The 17,011-nt window shown below is 37.5% G+C and overlaps 1 protein-coding gene across 7 annotated transcripts in view; it reads right to left on the bottom strand.

Moving 5' to 3' along the window:
- Window positions 1-15,500, bottom strand: part of map3k22 (mitogen-activated protein kinase kinase kinase 22) — a 71,883-nt gene extending 56,383 nt beyond the window's left edge. For 6 of the 7 annotated variants that reach the window (XM_088918463.1, XM_088918466.1, XM_088918469.1 and 3 more), the window contains exon 1: window positions 15,080-15,468. The gene's annotated coding sequence lies outside the window, so the exon portion shown is untranslated. Of the gene's footprint in view, window positions 1-15,079 lie in introns of all 7 variants that reach the window. The other variant, XM_088918471.1, reaches the window with a different exon arrangement.
- Between the last annotated feature and the right edge of the window lie 1,511 nt (window positions 15,501-17,011).

Genomic DNA, 17,011 nt, shown 5'->3' with positions numbered 1-17,011 from the left:
AATTCCATCAACCTGCCCCTGGGTTGATTTCATAAAGAAAGGTTGATCATCCACAATATCACCAAAATGACTAATGTTGCCATATGTCCACGTTTTCTCACAGTTCAACTTCAGAAAGGTCTGTTAAAACACAATGTCAGAATAGAAACTGCAGCAGTAGTATCTAATTTGGTTTGCAAACAAATCTGACTGCCAACAGCACAGCACTGAAACACAAAGTTGTGATGAAGAATGACCCACTAAAAGGCAACATGTAAATGCTAAAATACAAAGGTCCCGGCAGAGATCCTTGTGGAACACCCTGTGTCAATGGGATGATGTCATATTTCAAACATTAGTTAACACCTGCTAGCCAAATACTAACCAAATAGCAAAATCAATGCAGGAAGAACGTACTGTTGAATCCTCGATAATTTTTCATGCAATCTAGTAGGATGTAGGATTGGTAGTAACAAAAGTTGTACCTAAATCCACATTAAGACAGCCATCATTTGGCAATGCTATTGATGTTTGAGTACTAGCTAGTTTCATTTTATCTGTGATCTCAGAGCTACACTGACTTAGAGAAAAAAAACTACCATCAGTTTTCCGCTGTCTAAGAATTCTCTACACAAACTTTCAGGCTGTTTGGGGATAATTTTATAACAATATTATAAGGAGTGCATTATGTATTCTAATTTGTAAAAGACCAGTTTTATTGCATTTCTACACTCATAATACTAACAAACACAATGTTTAAGTACATACTAAAGATGGAAAGTAGTGGTGAGTCACTAAGGACAGAAGTTCCTATGTGGTTTTTAAGCAGATATCCTTCCAATTCTCACTATAAACCAGCAGGAAACAGTGCATTTATCTATAGAAAACTTAAGATCTCTTCAGTGACAACTTACATGACATCTGTGTTCATGTTTTTAAACAGATTCTACTTTAAATGGCAGAGGAAAAAAACACTTTTATTCAACAAACCTACATCTAAAATCCAAAATTACATTAGTGCCTTCAAAAATCAATCTAACATTCTACAGTTCTTCAAGGATTAAGGTAACATAGTCTAATAGTATAAAAGTAAAAGAGCTTTCAGGGAGCTCTGTAAGTAAAATATAAAGAGAGAAATGTCACTACAGAGCAGAACGAACTTTTTCTTTCCTATTAACTTCAGGAAAGAAGTTCTGTTAATGTAAAATCTACATTTCCATGAAACAGCAGTAAAATTATTTATCATACATTAGAAGCCTGAGTTTTTTTTGTTCTACTTAAAATGACAAGACTAGACAATTTCACATCTCTAGCCTAAAACTAAGGGTGCATCTCACATTTACTCTAACAAAAATAATGCATTAGGCAAAAAATGAGGCCTATCGATGGCTCTCAATTTGTTTTCTCAAAAAATCAGACATGAATAGCATCCATAACAATTTTATTAAACCATGTGAAAATAGACTGGCTGGAGCAGCCCTGTTTGAACCACACATGCCTCATTCTTAAGTAAAAAACATTTTTCTTAGGGTTTTTACGTTGTTTTAAATTTCATGTTTTTCCATCCATTGTTGTAGGTTCTCACTACTATGGCTCCAAAACAGTACCAAGTTACTGTAGTGTTAACGGGTAATGAAATCAAAAACATGTTTCCAAGGCTGGATACTGTATTTTTAAAACTTAAAATATATTAGTGCTTTCCTCCCCTTGTTTCGCTTGCAAATGTTTCTAACAATCATGTAAACAATTACATCAAAGTGCAGAGATCCTTAACATTATATTTAGTGTGAAACAATACCCTAAAAGAAATGTTGACAGGTTGACAACTGGCTCAGTTCGCTCAAGCACAATATGGGATTAAAATGTCAAACCACGAATTATAAAAAAAAGGTATATGCATTATTATAAGCAAACAGATTAACATTACGTCTTACACATACAGTACTTAGAAAAAAAAAAACACATATTACACACACACAGTATATATGACTGAATCAATGCAACATTCAAGATCTACATTATTGAAGAGCCTAATGCCCTGTAAATAGGTGCTATTTCGGAAGTAAACAGTTCTATATTCCAGGCTTTGAAACTGTGTCCCCATAGGGAGAAGATTTAAAAAGAAGCTGGCGGGATGGAAGGGGTCTGTGGACACTTTCTTAGCTTTCCGTTTGATGTGGCTGGCATAAATAGATGCAACAATGGGAAGATCACATCCAATGTTTTTATAATTAATAATAATTACTTACTAACACTTATATAGCGCTTTTCTGGACACTCCACTCAAAGCACTTTACAGGTAATGGAGACTCCCCACCTCCACCTGGATGCTCTACCTGGATCCATTCTTGGATGCCCTATGATACTTTCAAGCTGTTTCTTCTCTTGGGCAGCTGTATTGCTGTACCACACTGTTATTGATAAGGTGACCATGCTCTCAATCCCAATTCTATTGAAGTGTGGCATTGCTTCCAGATTAACTCCAAACTTTCACAACTGTAAAAGAGAGTACCACCTCTGATGGACTTTCACCATGATGAGGCTGGTGTTAACTTCCCACTTTGGTTAGTAGCAGATGGTTGTGCCAAGAAACTTGAAGTCCACTCTCTCCACAGATTGCCCATTAATGACAAGTGACAGCTCATCACCTCTGTGAGTGTCCACCGCCAGCTCTTTGGTCTTACCAATGTTAAGCTCCAAATGATTCTCATTAACTTAGCTGGAGCACTGATCTCTATATGCTGTTTCGTTATCGTTAGTAATTAAACCTACTAATATTGTCTCATCTGCAAATTTTACTATGTTCACACATACTATAATCTGAAGAAGAGACACATTATTCATGAATAACAACTGAAGGACTGGTAACTGAACTGGTAACAGTACACAGTCATAGGGGACACCAGTTGAGGCACAATTATATTAAATGCTGAGCTGTAGTCAATAAACTCCGCCATAGCCAGTGGCAAGCCCGGTTGAGAAAGGAGAAGCTAACGCCCAATATCTGAGGGCAGTTAAATAACTGGACCAAGGCCTGGTGCACCTGACTGAAAGGAGGAAATGCCTTTCAAATAAATGCACTCCCAGCCCAGGAATGTGGGTGAAGACCACAACGACACTGAGGGCGACTTCAAGTAGTGAGGGTGATACAGATGGTTCCCATCGAACTGGCCAACCATCTACCCCACGCTAGCCTTGCAAGCAGCTGGGGGAACATGTTGTCCATGATGTAGTCAATAAATAGGTAGCAGAGGTCTCAAAGTGCTCTCTATGATGGAATAAAGGCAAAGAGAAACAGCATTCTCTATGGACCCATTGGCCCAATGCATGAACCGGTACGGGTCTGGCTCAACACTTGACAGATGGTTACAAATCAGGTGCTCAAAAACATTCATAAAACAGAACTGTAGATCATAATATTTCAGAAATATACAGTAAGAGACAAAGGTCAAAATCACTACAGACTTTATTAGCTAGCCTCGCAAAAAGTATACATATTCATTTCTGTGTACTGTTGATGTGGAGTAGCCTCAGAATAAGAGTCAGTTAATGAAAAATAGTTTTGGAACATGACAGAAATACAAACTCCATCTTCCATTTGACTTTATATTACAGTCTGAACTGAAGGCAATTCTTTGAAAATGAAATTCTTTGAGCTACAATGTTAATGTAGTAAGTAGATCTTATCATGTGAAAGCAGGAAGGACAACAACAAGAAGAGCAATGCAGACAATCACCCACATACTATTTCTCCACAACAGATTACATCTCTGTATAAAAGGTGTGTAACTATTAACTGGACAATCCAGGGTGTCAGAGTGCACCAAGTTTTTTTGAGTAGCAACTTCAGAAAAAAAGCAAAAATAGCAAAATAGTTCAAAGAAGTCAATATCACTTTCTTCATAATCAGTAGAAAGGTAATCCATCTACAACCCTACATTTTGTTTTCTGTGGGTTTTGAGAGATATAAAGAAACTACAATATAGTGATACTGTGTGTTTTGTTGTGTTTGGTTTTAGCTGTTTTAAATGGATTCACAGCTACCAGAGCTCCTTACAGGAAATGTTTTATGATCTCTTACTCATGAACCTCCAAAGTTTTTTGATCCACTGACCTCAGACCATTTATAAATACCAGAACTATTAAAAAATGTGCTTCATTAATGGAATACTAGCAGCACATTCTAACACAATGAATGCCAGTAGGCTGTCTTTGTTAATCTACACTATAAAAGCATGATGCACAACAGTGCAGTACATCATCCACTGACATAATTTTTCTTTATGGCAATAAAATGTGGGATTAAATAATTACCTAGAATGTGCTTAAATTACTTTTGGCTACCTTTAGTTTATTCATTAAAGAAAAAAAGCAGGCCTCACTGTTAAAACAACTGTTTCACCACAGATCTTCAGATTAATTTCCCTGTCATCACTGGACTGGATCCTGGATTATTTAATTTAGTCATTAATTTGGCTGACATGATCTAAATCAACTTACATTTTTACTCATTTATACATCAGGGCGTGTTACTTAATCTCAGTAAAATACCCTGTTCAAGGACACCACAGGATAACAATGCCTGCCAGTTACGAGTCCAGATCCATAATCGCTACCCTTCAATGCTGGCTGTTTATTCATATGGAACCTTCTAACCTGCCGATCACCTGGCCGTAGTTGAAAAAGATCCGGACCTCCACACAGAGAGAAACGATAATCAAAGGGCAGCTGCAGAGGTGGAGATGGGGCGGAGCAGGCACGCAGAATGTCAAATTGAGCAAGAGAGAGAGAGGCTTACATTGGAATTTATAGTTCTTCAAGAAGTGAAGTCATGGAGAATTACAAGTTAAGAGTAGCAGAGGTGAGGGAGACCTTCGTTGCGGTCATCCCTCCTGAACGATCTTTAAATAAACTCCATTAATGATGCTTGAAGGTTAGGTGGGGGGGGAGGGATCTCAGTGTGAGAGACATTTTTCTGTTCTCCATTGGAATTATAATATTCATATAAAAACATACTCAGATTGAAAAGAAACATTACTCTGCATATGTTTCTTTGGAAACTGCATGTATTTTGGATGTTTATTGAATATTTAGGCATCATTTTGCTGATTTGATGACTGAAAGTGATACACTGAAGTGGCATTTACTAGTGCAAAAGCACCATGGCACCTCACAAGTGAAACTGGGCACGTTCATCAGGTGGACACGAAGAATTTCGTCTTGAACGATAAGTAAAGATTTGGTGTAGACCAACCTGATGAATGTCAGCAAGTGTGGTACAGCCATACAGAATGTGGATCCCCATTAATGGGGAGTTTCTAGTGTGAACCTGGGCACATTTATTTGAGTTCTACATGAAAACTAGGACATAATTTCATAAGACAGCATCTGCAACCAGGTGAAAAGCATGCTTCACAAATGTACAGTTTGTACGGATTATAACTGTGGCCACATACTGTAGGCCAATAGCCTACAGTGACTTTCACAGTAGATCCCTCTCTTCATCAATTTGTCAATGATTAACATTAAACAATGTTAATTGGCATAAAGAATTTACCTACAGGTATGTAATGTTTGCTCAATAACACTGTCATTTTCCTGATAACTTTTTGAATTGAGTGCAGCTATAAGTGATAAGTTTCTTTTCATGCTCTGTATAAATGTGTTCACAATAAAAATAAAGTACGTGCTATTGCAAAACCACTAACCTTGAGTTTCTCTGACATAACCAGTAGGGTAATTTTTCAGAGTACAACAATGCAGCAATATGAATTTCCGAGTCAAGACCGAGATAAGATGAAGACACGATTGCTTGACAATGCCAGGTGCAATGAACACATGACTGAGCAATAAAGCACCAGTTTTACTGGAACATTCCTAACATTGTACTACCAACATTCACTTCATCCACTATTTAAACACTGTACTCTGTCGCATTGCGCAAGTGTTTTAGCTCAATTTTTCAAGTTAAGGTTTCAGTCTAGTTTTGTGAAAGACTATAGGGAAGTAACCAGTTGAATGTGAATACTGTAATTTGATTCTACAACCCTCATCAGACAAAGAATCAGAAGACTCTCATCTTACAAAACAAGACAACACAAGTTTTAAAGTCAGTCTTGCAGATCTGCAGTCATATAGATAAAGAGAAAGTGGGATGAGGAGGCAAGGCAAAAAATGGCACACTCGCTCAAAACAAATAAGAACCAGAGAGAAAATATAAAGTTCAAACAGAGTAAAACCCGCACTGCTGGAGTACAAGAAATCTTTTTCTGCTTTTAACTTCTGCATTATATCACTTCTTACACTGTAACAGGAACATCTTTTTGTTAAAAAGCAAACTGTTTTCTAATTCCATTTTCTTTATAATAATGATGTCACAAAACAAAAACCTTTACAAGCCATTACAATGGTGCATATATGCACATGTAAAGTATGTTTCCCAATGTCCTTATATGCCTAAATGCATCATTAGGATAAATAAAGTAAACAGTCTTTATTTCAACTATAAGATCCTGAGATTGAATAGCTACCATTTCATAGATGGGCTGTCTCTTTTGGAACCTTAGTTTTGTGCCTGCATCCTCTGCATGGCAGGGTTGCCAAAACACCAACTTCAATTTATTAATAATGAACACTAAAGAGGAAAGTGTTCAATTAAGCATTATGTAGTTCTTTGACAGCCATTCCCAAACTTTAATGACCATTTGCCTGGAGAGCTCTCTGACCTCAGATGGGATTTCTTCTTTTAACAATCACCTTGAAGATATTCCAGAACACAAAAACATATTAAGGAATAAAAGTGGTATTACTGAATGTGAACATTATTAAAAATAAAATGTTATATTATACAATGCTAGCATCATTGAAACAATGGAGAAGAAGCCAGGCACGAAATTAAAGACTCGCACACATCCTGTTATTCACTCACAACACCTGTTATTCCCAGGTTAACAGCTATTAAAATGAAATACATGCAGTACATGCACACAATGCCTACTAAAGAATTATGTATTTAAAACAATGCATTTCTGATTCAATCAAACAGAAGTGACTGAGTAGCTGCAGTGAGGTAATCAAATGCATAACCTTAATGCCTAAGAACAATCTAGTCCACCAAACCTTAAAGTGTTACATAAACAAATGCTTTTATGTTTAGATTGTCTTGATGCTTATGATAGCATTCATGACTTAAGTAAGAAGCTCAGAACAATTACTTTTTTGCAACAGCCACTTTAACTTCACTTTCTGTGACTTGAAGGTGCCATTTAAGTCCTACAAATGTAATGTACATTACAGCAAATATGTTAAAATGAAGGCACTATTGGTCACATAATGACACAAAGGAATCATTTCATTTAAGGTTTAATTAAAAACAACATCCTGATGGCTAAAAACAGGGGTGTCAAAGGCACAAAAGTAGAGAAAAATGTGTTTTTTAAAGTGTGATGAACTGTAGAAGATATTGTAACTCACATCACACATCAAAGACTGAAGTTTTATAATACAGATGCTTTAGCTTGCTGTCTGGGATCATAGTGATATGAGATGCTTTGGTGGCAATAGGTCATGTCTTAACCACATTGAAATGTTATGAAGAAGGATTTTCCCTAAAAAAGAATGTTTCATTTTTTCACTGAACTTTTATCAATTAGTTTATTGTAGCAAAAACTCAAGTTGGAGTTCAGCTGGGTGTGTTATGCACGTGAACATTTTCAGTTTCTCACCAATAGAGGGTTCCTCTGCTGCTGAAATTTCAGCTCAGCACAAAAGTCTTCGGTGCTGGGACTTCACGAGTGCCCCAAACGGTAAAGGTGCTTGCCTGAGCATAACATGCCCTCAAAAAGTCTGTGTCATGTCACTAGCTGACTGTGACTGGGATCCCCAAGTGGCGCACAAGTGGTGCACAATTGGTTGAGCCACTGAGGGTAGAGTTGGCTTAGTCAGCTAGGGCTCTCTCAGCTTTCAGCCACTCCTGTGGCCTGCAGCCTGCCGGGCTTGTGGCGCTATCAATGAAAGATGCTGCTCTCGTCCAGTTGGCACAGAACCTCCTGTATGGGACAGCTGGGCCTGTGACGAGTTAAACATTTCTTTGTCATTCTCTCATATGAGTATGTGCTGGGTTTATAGCTGTGAGCTAAGACGTGAAAAACATATTTAGCTACTCCAAATCAGGTGGGAATAACAAAAAATAGTTATTCTAAATTTCTTTTAAACTCTTCTGCATACTGTACATGATGCACTTGGATGCAAGGGCTCCGCAGTCCTGGTTACGCACATGAATGTCTTAAAGTAAAGTTTTTTTGTTTCATCTGACACCTACTTAGATTTTATTTAGTCTATAATTCTGTGGTCAGAGAGGTGTTAAGACGACTCTTCTGACCACCAAACACTATCTTGAACAATACCTTCAGGCCCACTCAAAATCCATCTGACTAACTCTAAAGTACCTTTTTTTTTTAGATGCAAAACATTGGTGGGTGGGATTCATTTCTGCACTCCTCTGATGTTTTGTTCTGAAACAAAAGTAAAATCCCCATAAGTGCAAAATGGTGAAGTCCCATCGATATAGCTACGTGCCTGTCTGAAGACTAAAATGTTTGGCATAGCCATAATTACCACTTGTAACACCCACATCTGATGTCTTCAGTCATCTATCAACTGGCAAGCTACAGTACTCCTTAAACTCCAATCCGAAGGAGAACAAAAATGACTCACAACTAAAGAATAACCAGTGATTCCACAAAATAAAATCCTGAGAAAAACACTTTACTCCTCTTCAAAGGACTCTTAACATGCTTAGGGATCAAAAAACATTCCACAAGAGTATTTTCACTAAGGTATCCTTATTTTTTCACATTAACATACATATTATCCACATTTCCGTATGTATATACTGTATGCAATTATGGTTCAGATGGTGTAAATGAGGATGGCACTGCAAAAATGGTGATGAGAAAGCACTTGTGTGAGAGGAAAATATCTGCATTTCATTCTCTTTCCTCTCCCATCTTTCTGTGTCTACTCTACAAAACATGACTCTACACGTGAGAAACCTAGTCTGGCCCAATGGCCTAATCATATGAATAAACTGCCTTAACCTTTGATTGCTGACCTTTATTCCCAAAATAACCTTTGCCCCTAAATGATGTTCTGACTTAATCCTTATAATGAAATGTACTGCATGAAAATCCATATAAATAAATGTGTGGTAGAGTCTTATATTCATTGTGTGAAACCCACCATTTATTACTGCATTTGTTATTTATGTCTAGTAGCCTGGTCTTTTTTCATATGGGTCTTTGTGAAATAAAATATAAAAGTTTAAGAAGATTCTTCTTGTAAGAAGAATTCTAATAGTTAATTGATCTGAAGATTTTATCCAGTCATGTCTTGGAAGAAATGATGGGGTAGAAGATATGTAGAATGTTCCAGACTCCCACAACTCTCTTACACCTCTGGGTAAAAAAGTGCACCCTATTCTTAGCTCTTGCACACAGGTTTAATAGATTTCACTTATGTCCTGTGGTTTGTGTTTCACTGGAGAATCAAAAGAATCCTTAGGTTAAACTTTCTCAATGCCTTTTGAGGATTTTGAGTACTTCAAACACGTCTCATCACAGTCTTTTGTATTCAACACTAAAAAGATTTAGTCTTTTAAGCCTGCCAACGTAGGACATGCTTTGAGCCTGGGAATGTACCTGGTTGCTCTTCTCTAGACTGATTCCAAAGCAGTAATAACCCCAGCTGGAGTATTCGGTGCTTATCTGTACTCCTATCCATTTACCACTTCTTAATCCAAATACATAATAATTGCTTACACTTATATAGCGCTTTTCTGGACACTCCACTCGAAGCGCTTTACTTGTAATGGGGACTCCCCTCCACCACCACCAATGTGCAGCATCAACCTGGATCATGCGACGGCAGCCATAGTGCGCCAGAATGCTCACCACACATCAGCTATCAGTGGGGAGGAGAGCAGAGTAATGAAGGGATTATTAGGAGGCCATGAGTGGCAAGGGCCAATGGGAAATTTGGCCAGGACGCCGGGGTTACACCCCTACTCTTTTCGAGAAACGCCCTGGGATTTTTAATGACCACAGAGAGTCAGGACCTCGGTTTTACGTCTCATCTGAAGGATGGCACCCGTTTACAGTATAGTGTCACCATCACTATACTGGGGCATTAGGACCCACACAGACCGCAGGGTGAGTGCCTCCTGCTGGCCCCACTAACACCTCTTCCAACAGCAACCTTAGTTTTTCCCAGGAGGTCTCCCATCCAGGTACTGACCAGGCTCACACCTGCTTAGCTTCAGTGGGTTGCCAGTTGTGATTTGCAGAGTGATATGGCTGCTGGCATGGCTATAAATACATGTGATTACCTCAGAGGCACACAGACTGCAATTTAAAACATTCATTTTTATGAGGAACTTTATGAAAAACCTTCTGAAAATCTAAATATGCCATATCATGTTTTATTTGTATCCATTACTGTTTCTGCTAGTCAAATTTTTATAGGTTAGTTAAGCAAGACCTATCTTTCCAAAATCCATGCTAACTCAATTTAATCCAGAACATTGAAATTGAATTATAGTTTGGTTCTGTTTCTAAACTTTGTGTAGATATATTGGTTTATAATTACCTGCTATGGTTGTGTCCACCATTTATAGATGGAGGCTACATTATTATATTTCCAGTCAAATGGTATGACCTGTTTTTAGAGACCACTGGAAGTCTTATGCTAACAGCCTATGAAGAACATTTTGTTCCTTTAATTAAAATTGATAGAATATCATCAGTTTTAGACTGAATATTTCTTTATCTTAATGCTTCTATATGCTGTAAACACTTACACTTTTTCTATGCTAATACTATTTAATACAAAACTGTCTTTTCTCAGCCAGAAGCATATTGATGATTTCTTACTTGAAAACCTGAGAGAAAAATTCATTTAATACACTCATTTCCCTTTCATCATCTAAATGTTTCTCATTTCTATCTCTGAGACACTTACTGTTACTTAAGCTACTGTAAAAAAGCTTTATTACTTAGTTATATTAGTCACCAATAACATATTTATATTTTCTCTCGACCTTTGTAATATTTTTTTCACTATACCTTTTTTAATCAGTTATGTTTTGTTTCTCCATAGATTTTTTCCTCTTGATTTATTAAACACTTTAGGCCAATGCTTTCTAGCCCTGGATTCCTTTACTCTTGGTATCCACTCTGTGCTTAAAGCAGAATATCTTTAAACTGCTGCCATTGTTTCTCTACTGATTCTGTACCCATACCGTTCTATTCTACTTCTCTTAAGGTCTGTCTCATTCCTTCATAGGCCTCTTTTTTTAGAATCAAAACATTTTGCTTTGTTTTGGACCCTGTACCTGTTCAGTTTCAAAATAGACGTCAAAGCATCCCATATTACAATCACAATTTCTTAATTGTTTCCACACCTCTTTTTATCCTCATTTCATCCTGATTATTCAAAAGTGTTGGTACAACACAAAATATCTCCCTAGTTTGTGCTTTGACTAAGTAAAGAACTGTTTGCTAGCCAGGTCTTCCATTTTGGTTTGAACTATCAACATTTACCAAACAATGTGGAGGAAAATAAAATCTCTAATGAATACTGCTTCTTCCTTTACTAATACATCCCTGATTTCATGGCATACTGTACGACTGTATTATAATTCATACCTGAATTAGGTGATCAGCCATAAACACCTCATAGTAGCCTATATCATATTTTTAATCTGACTCCTTTAGAGTGTGATAGAGTGTTGTATGGAGTTGTGCCCGAATGCTTTAATTTGCAATGCTTTGTTCCCACCTCTTCCATTTTCCTCTTGTCAGAATACAGTACACCTACTAATGTTATATTCTTCAGCATCATTTTCTGTTAACCAAGTTACAGTGACTTCAACTACATTGTATTTGCATGCTAATGCAGTAAACCTCAGAACACTTGCTGATATACAATATAGTATGTTTTTAGAGCATCAGTTACCTTTACAAAAACAGTTTTGATGTAAATAAAAAACATTATTCAATATTTTGCAAACAAACCTAACAAAACTGCTTACTTAGTGTTTGAATTCTATCCACGTACTTTACAAATTACTAGTGGATTTACACTGAAAAGGAGTACAGTGTTTCCTAATGCAACATAATTGCTTTTATGAAGCACAGAGTAATCTATGTAATATAGCTTGCAAATTATATCGGAGTTCTGCAGATATAAAAGAGCTACAGAATGCATCGTATTTGGGGTTTAAAATGATTTTAGAGTGTTTGCAGACATGAAAGGAAGGAGACTGATCTATTAAGAAACCGTATCTTGTGCTACAGTGATGCAATGCTTTTGAATTACCTCATCGTCAGGAAAGTACCTTCTGCAGATCTCTCAAGCACTTAAGTTCTCAAAGTAAGCCTGAAATACTTCATTGCAAATGACAGATACATTGCTGCTAAAGTGCTCTAATGACTCAATACCCTGATTAGCAAACAGAAAGCAGCATGAGACTTTTTCCACCACTGACCTCAACTCTGCAACTTTGAAATGAAAAGCATACTTCTTTCAATTGATGAGTAATACATTAATTTGTGCATAGCCTCGTTGTGCCCATCTTTGTTTCATTTTTATTGTCGTTACTACCAAATTGCACCCAAAACTACTGAGCATAGTGAAGCATATTATCATTCTTGGGTTATAAATTCATTGTAAAAGCCCATGTGAAACTCTTCAAGTATTCTTCGAGCATGTTTCTGATCTGAGTCACAAAAAGACTAAAAACTGATTAATCTGATCCACACAATTGCTTTCTTCACAAAATATTTTGGATTAGTATAACATATTCTGGATTAACATGTATAATTGAAGGAAAATTTTAGATTACATTTTGATATCTGTGCCATCCATGGGTATATGTCAGGAATGGATATGCATGTTTTTGAGAGACCAGGCCCTCTAATGCATTGCAAATAATTTTTGAGATATATGAATGGAAGGTACAGTATACTTTGTGCACAATGTGTGTTACATATTGATGTTTGATCTGCAACCAAGATAAAGTAGTATGCTGGACTCCATTATTCTCAATCAAGAAAACATCCCCAGTACCAAATAAACAGGAACAGAAGCGAGATTAGATGTTACGTTAGATGATTTGCTCAAGATAAAAACCCCTGGCTTCCAGACCTAACTGTAACACAGTCTTCTAGAACAGAGGTACTGTTTCAACTGTCACTTTGAGGTCTCCATTAAAAATAGGTTGCAAATATAGCACTCTAGATCAGTAATTTACTTTATAATGAGCTTTAATTTGATTTCTATACAGTGATGCATGAACTACTACTTAGCTATTGATATTTTTTAAATGCAGATAACACTGTTACTGTCCCCCTTCACAAAGAGAATGGAAAACCCTGGCTGTAGTACAATAGCTAAGACACTTTGTACATGGCTTACTGTTAAAGGAATGTTCCAATAAGGAAATAATTTAAATTGATAAAGCATTTTTTTCCTAAGGACTTCATATTGAAGGAAGCCTTATCTATTTTAAAGGTACAGTATGAAAAACAGTAAATCTGAGCTTTCTAATAATAAAAATAACAAAATGAGAACTAGAGCAGCACACTTCAACCTCATCACAAAAAACAAGTTGGTGTCAGAATATATTTACATTTGGAAGAGTAGGAACGCATCTAAGTACAACAACAATAACAAAAATTAAAGTAACAACTGGTCCTTGCACAATTTGAGGCCATCTAGATTCCTGTGTAAGATAAGACTAAAATAATTATGTACTAAATGACTCAAGATGGAAAATGGAAGATGGAAACAAGATGCAAGATGGAAGCATTCCTCAAGGAACAGGCTTGTTTCTGTAAACATTATTTTCACATTGCCTAGGTTTAACAGAGCACTGGAAAATATCGCCACCATCACACTCCATTACTCTAAATGCAATTTCCATCCAGACTAAGGTTCTGCTAAAGCATGTATAACAAAAACAATTTAAGCGTCTCTTCACACAAACATTTAATTCCTCTTCGAAGAAAACCAAAGAAGTTGGAATATGGTGTTCAAAAGTACTGCTGGACCCTTTCACTTTCTGCCTCCTGGGGTAAAACACATACTGGAGAATGATTCTCTCTTCCTGTTAATAGTAAATTTGCCATTCCGTGATTAACAGCAGAGGAAATGAAAACAGCACAAAAGAGATGTAAGTCCTTAGCTGCATCCGTTAAAGCAAACCGCTATTCCATGGTGATTCAAGGTTAAGTCTTTAATTTGAGGGCTCTCCGTTGGCACCCCTTCTCTGCCCAAGAAAGTATAATTATATTACAGTGTTGTAGCCTTTTTTAACTCAAACGGAACACAAATCCATCTCTAACCCTGAAATTAAACAATATGCACAATTGTGGGTGCTGGGCCATTAATCACACATCGTTTTTAACCTAAATACGATACACTACAGCAAAGTTTCACTGCTATCATCTGTGACACCATACATCTAAATCAGAATATTAAGCAAGAAATCATTACAGGCTACCTATTAAAACAAAGAACCATACATGCCAATTTTAAAAAAAGACGACCCCAACAGCAATCCTGATGCACAGCACCAATGCTAAGCAAATAAAATGCTTGCTCAGGTAACATATCGAAACGACGAACACCAGCAATTAACATTTTTCCAACTACTATAACACAGAAATCATCAAGAACTACAGCAGTCTAAATGCAGTTGTGACTAGAGTTTTTTTAAAGTTTGTTTCCTGCAAGACGAATATGAAGGAAAGGAGAATATGTTCAAAGCCTTCACTGGTAAAGATGTTTTCAACATATTGATTTCTCAAAATATTTTTCAGCAGTAAAAAATATGACTCGACGATGACTCGCCCGCTCTCCCAACAAACACACACGAACACTAAGTCCTCCAAAATAAAAAACGAAAGCAAGTGTGAGTTTTTTTTCCTGCGCATTTTGCTTTTATATATAGCCTTGCAAGCTAGGAAAATACTCCGAATTGAATGGGCTATCAGTGGGAAAGGTATGATATTGTAGCGCTTTGTCTTGTCTCTGCACTCACCTGGTTACCTGCGTAGCTTCATTTTCCACTCCAATTAGCAAACTACTGTCAGAACAGCAATATGAAAAAATCCGTTCCGACACTCTTGTTTGTCCGTCGTTGTACGGCACTTAAAATCCGGAAATTGCGATAGCTGCACACAAATCTTACAGTTGTCAAGCTTTGAATTTACATGGGAAATCAATTAAATCCACCGATGCAAAAACTCAACATTTTAGGTCAAACCGGCGATTTCTTAAAGAGAAGGCAACTTCAACTTAAAACAAACCGAGAAACGTCCTAAATGCGATGCAACATGTCTATGCTCCAGCAGTTAGTCAAAGTTTCTTTTCTTCTTTTTCGCTGCTCGGACCGACTGTAAACTCATCCACAAGACCGAAGCTAACACTGTAATGCCTCCAGCACTGTCTCTGATGTCAGCAGAACCTGAGCTCCAGGAAATAGTGACGAACGCAGGGCTCGGGGCAGCTCTGGTCTTCAGGCGCATGAGCTGCTGCCCTCCGCTGGATTGAAGACCGCTGTGCAACACTTGGGTGAAGGTTTCCTGGATCTTCCGTCAACCACCTATTAAAATAGCCATGCTGAAAAAAATATGATAAGAAAAAGCATATCTGTGGGTCAGCACACAATTACATACCGAAGCATTTATCAACATTAGGTGCGTGTATAGTTGTTCACATTATATGCATAATACAGTGTAGCTTGGACACAAGACTAATGATGGTGCGAAGTTAACATCTGTGGCGTTGTGTGCCTCTAAATCAGAATTATCCCTAAAAGGTCACAAAGCATTGCATTCTGCTGCACCTCAGAGCCTGTCGCAGACTTACTGTATAGGGCGAAAGGTCAGATTAAACACAATGCTATGTCATGTCATTTGCCAAACCGCTTTATACCATACGGTGTCACAGGAAGCCGGAGCCTACCCGGCAAGCAACGAGCACAAGGCAGGGTACCCCTTGGACGGGGTGCCAGTCCATCGCAGGGCAAGTGCAAGCCAATCATACATGGGGACAATTTGGAGGCCATGGTAAAGGGCAAGATGGGGGGAATTTGGCCCAGACACTGGGATAACTTCCTACTTTTATCGAGAAATGCCTGAAGACCTTTAATGACCACTGAGAGTCAGGAACTCAGTTTAACGTCTCATCCGAAAGACGGTAAACACAATGTAAAAAATGTAAAGATACCAATTAAGCAGAAAGTCCACAGCAGGTAGCAGGAAACCGGAGCACCCAGAGTGCACAGAAGTGGGCACAGGAAGAACCTGCAAACTTCACAGAAACTGCAGCATAGAATCAAAACCAAGAACCAATGCGAGGAAGCAGTGCTTAACCACCATGACACTTTGTTGCATACTGTATGGCCAAAAGTAAAAGAAGACCCTGCTTTTGTTTTACAGTAGTCTTTTAGAAGTAGTTAATGAAAATTAGGTACTAATGTATCTGTATTTTGTGTACGCCAATAGCTGTCTTTGATTTCTCTTTTGACAAAATGTCAAACTATTTGGGTAGGTCTTAAAGTATTGCCTTGACTAAAACAATACTAAAAGAAATATGAGATATAAATAAATCCATATGATCCATCCAGATTTGTTAACAACTCATATTTTCATTCCTAAATGCACCTGCACTAAACATTCCCACTAGTGTTCCGAAGTCCCTGTGTTTGATTGCTGAACTAGAGACAGTCCTTGGGTTGGGCAGTATTATAATCAGTAGAATTTTGAATACTTAATTCCATTCCTTGTGCAGCTAGTTATTAAAACCAAAGTTCCTAATAAATGGTATCATTTGAGTGATGAAGGTTGAAAGCTCAGACCCAGAGCCAAGTCCACCATTAACCATCGCCAGCAGCAATAGTGAAGCACAAACCAGAGATCACAAATGGAAATGTGTGAAAGTACATTAAAAATATGACAATCGGAGACCT

Source organism: Atractosteus spatula, chromosome 6, assembly GCF_055471065.1.
Source record: "Atractosteus spatula isolate fAtrSpa1 chromosome 6, fAtrSpa1.hap1, whole genome shotgun sequence".
NCBI classification, from domain to species: domain Eukaryota; kingdom Metazoa; phylum Chordata; class Actinopteri; order Semionotiformes; family Lepisosteidae; genus Atractosteus; species Atractosteus spatula.
Note: the sequence above shows the minus strand (reverse complement) of the source record. Positions and strands in the feature narration are given on the sequence as shown.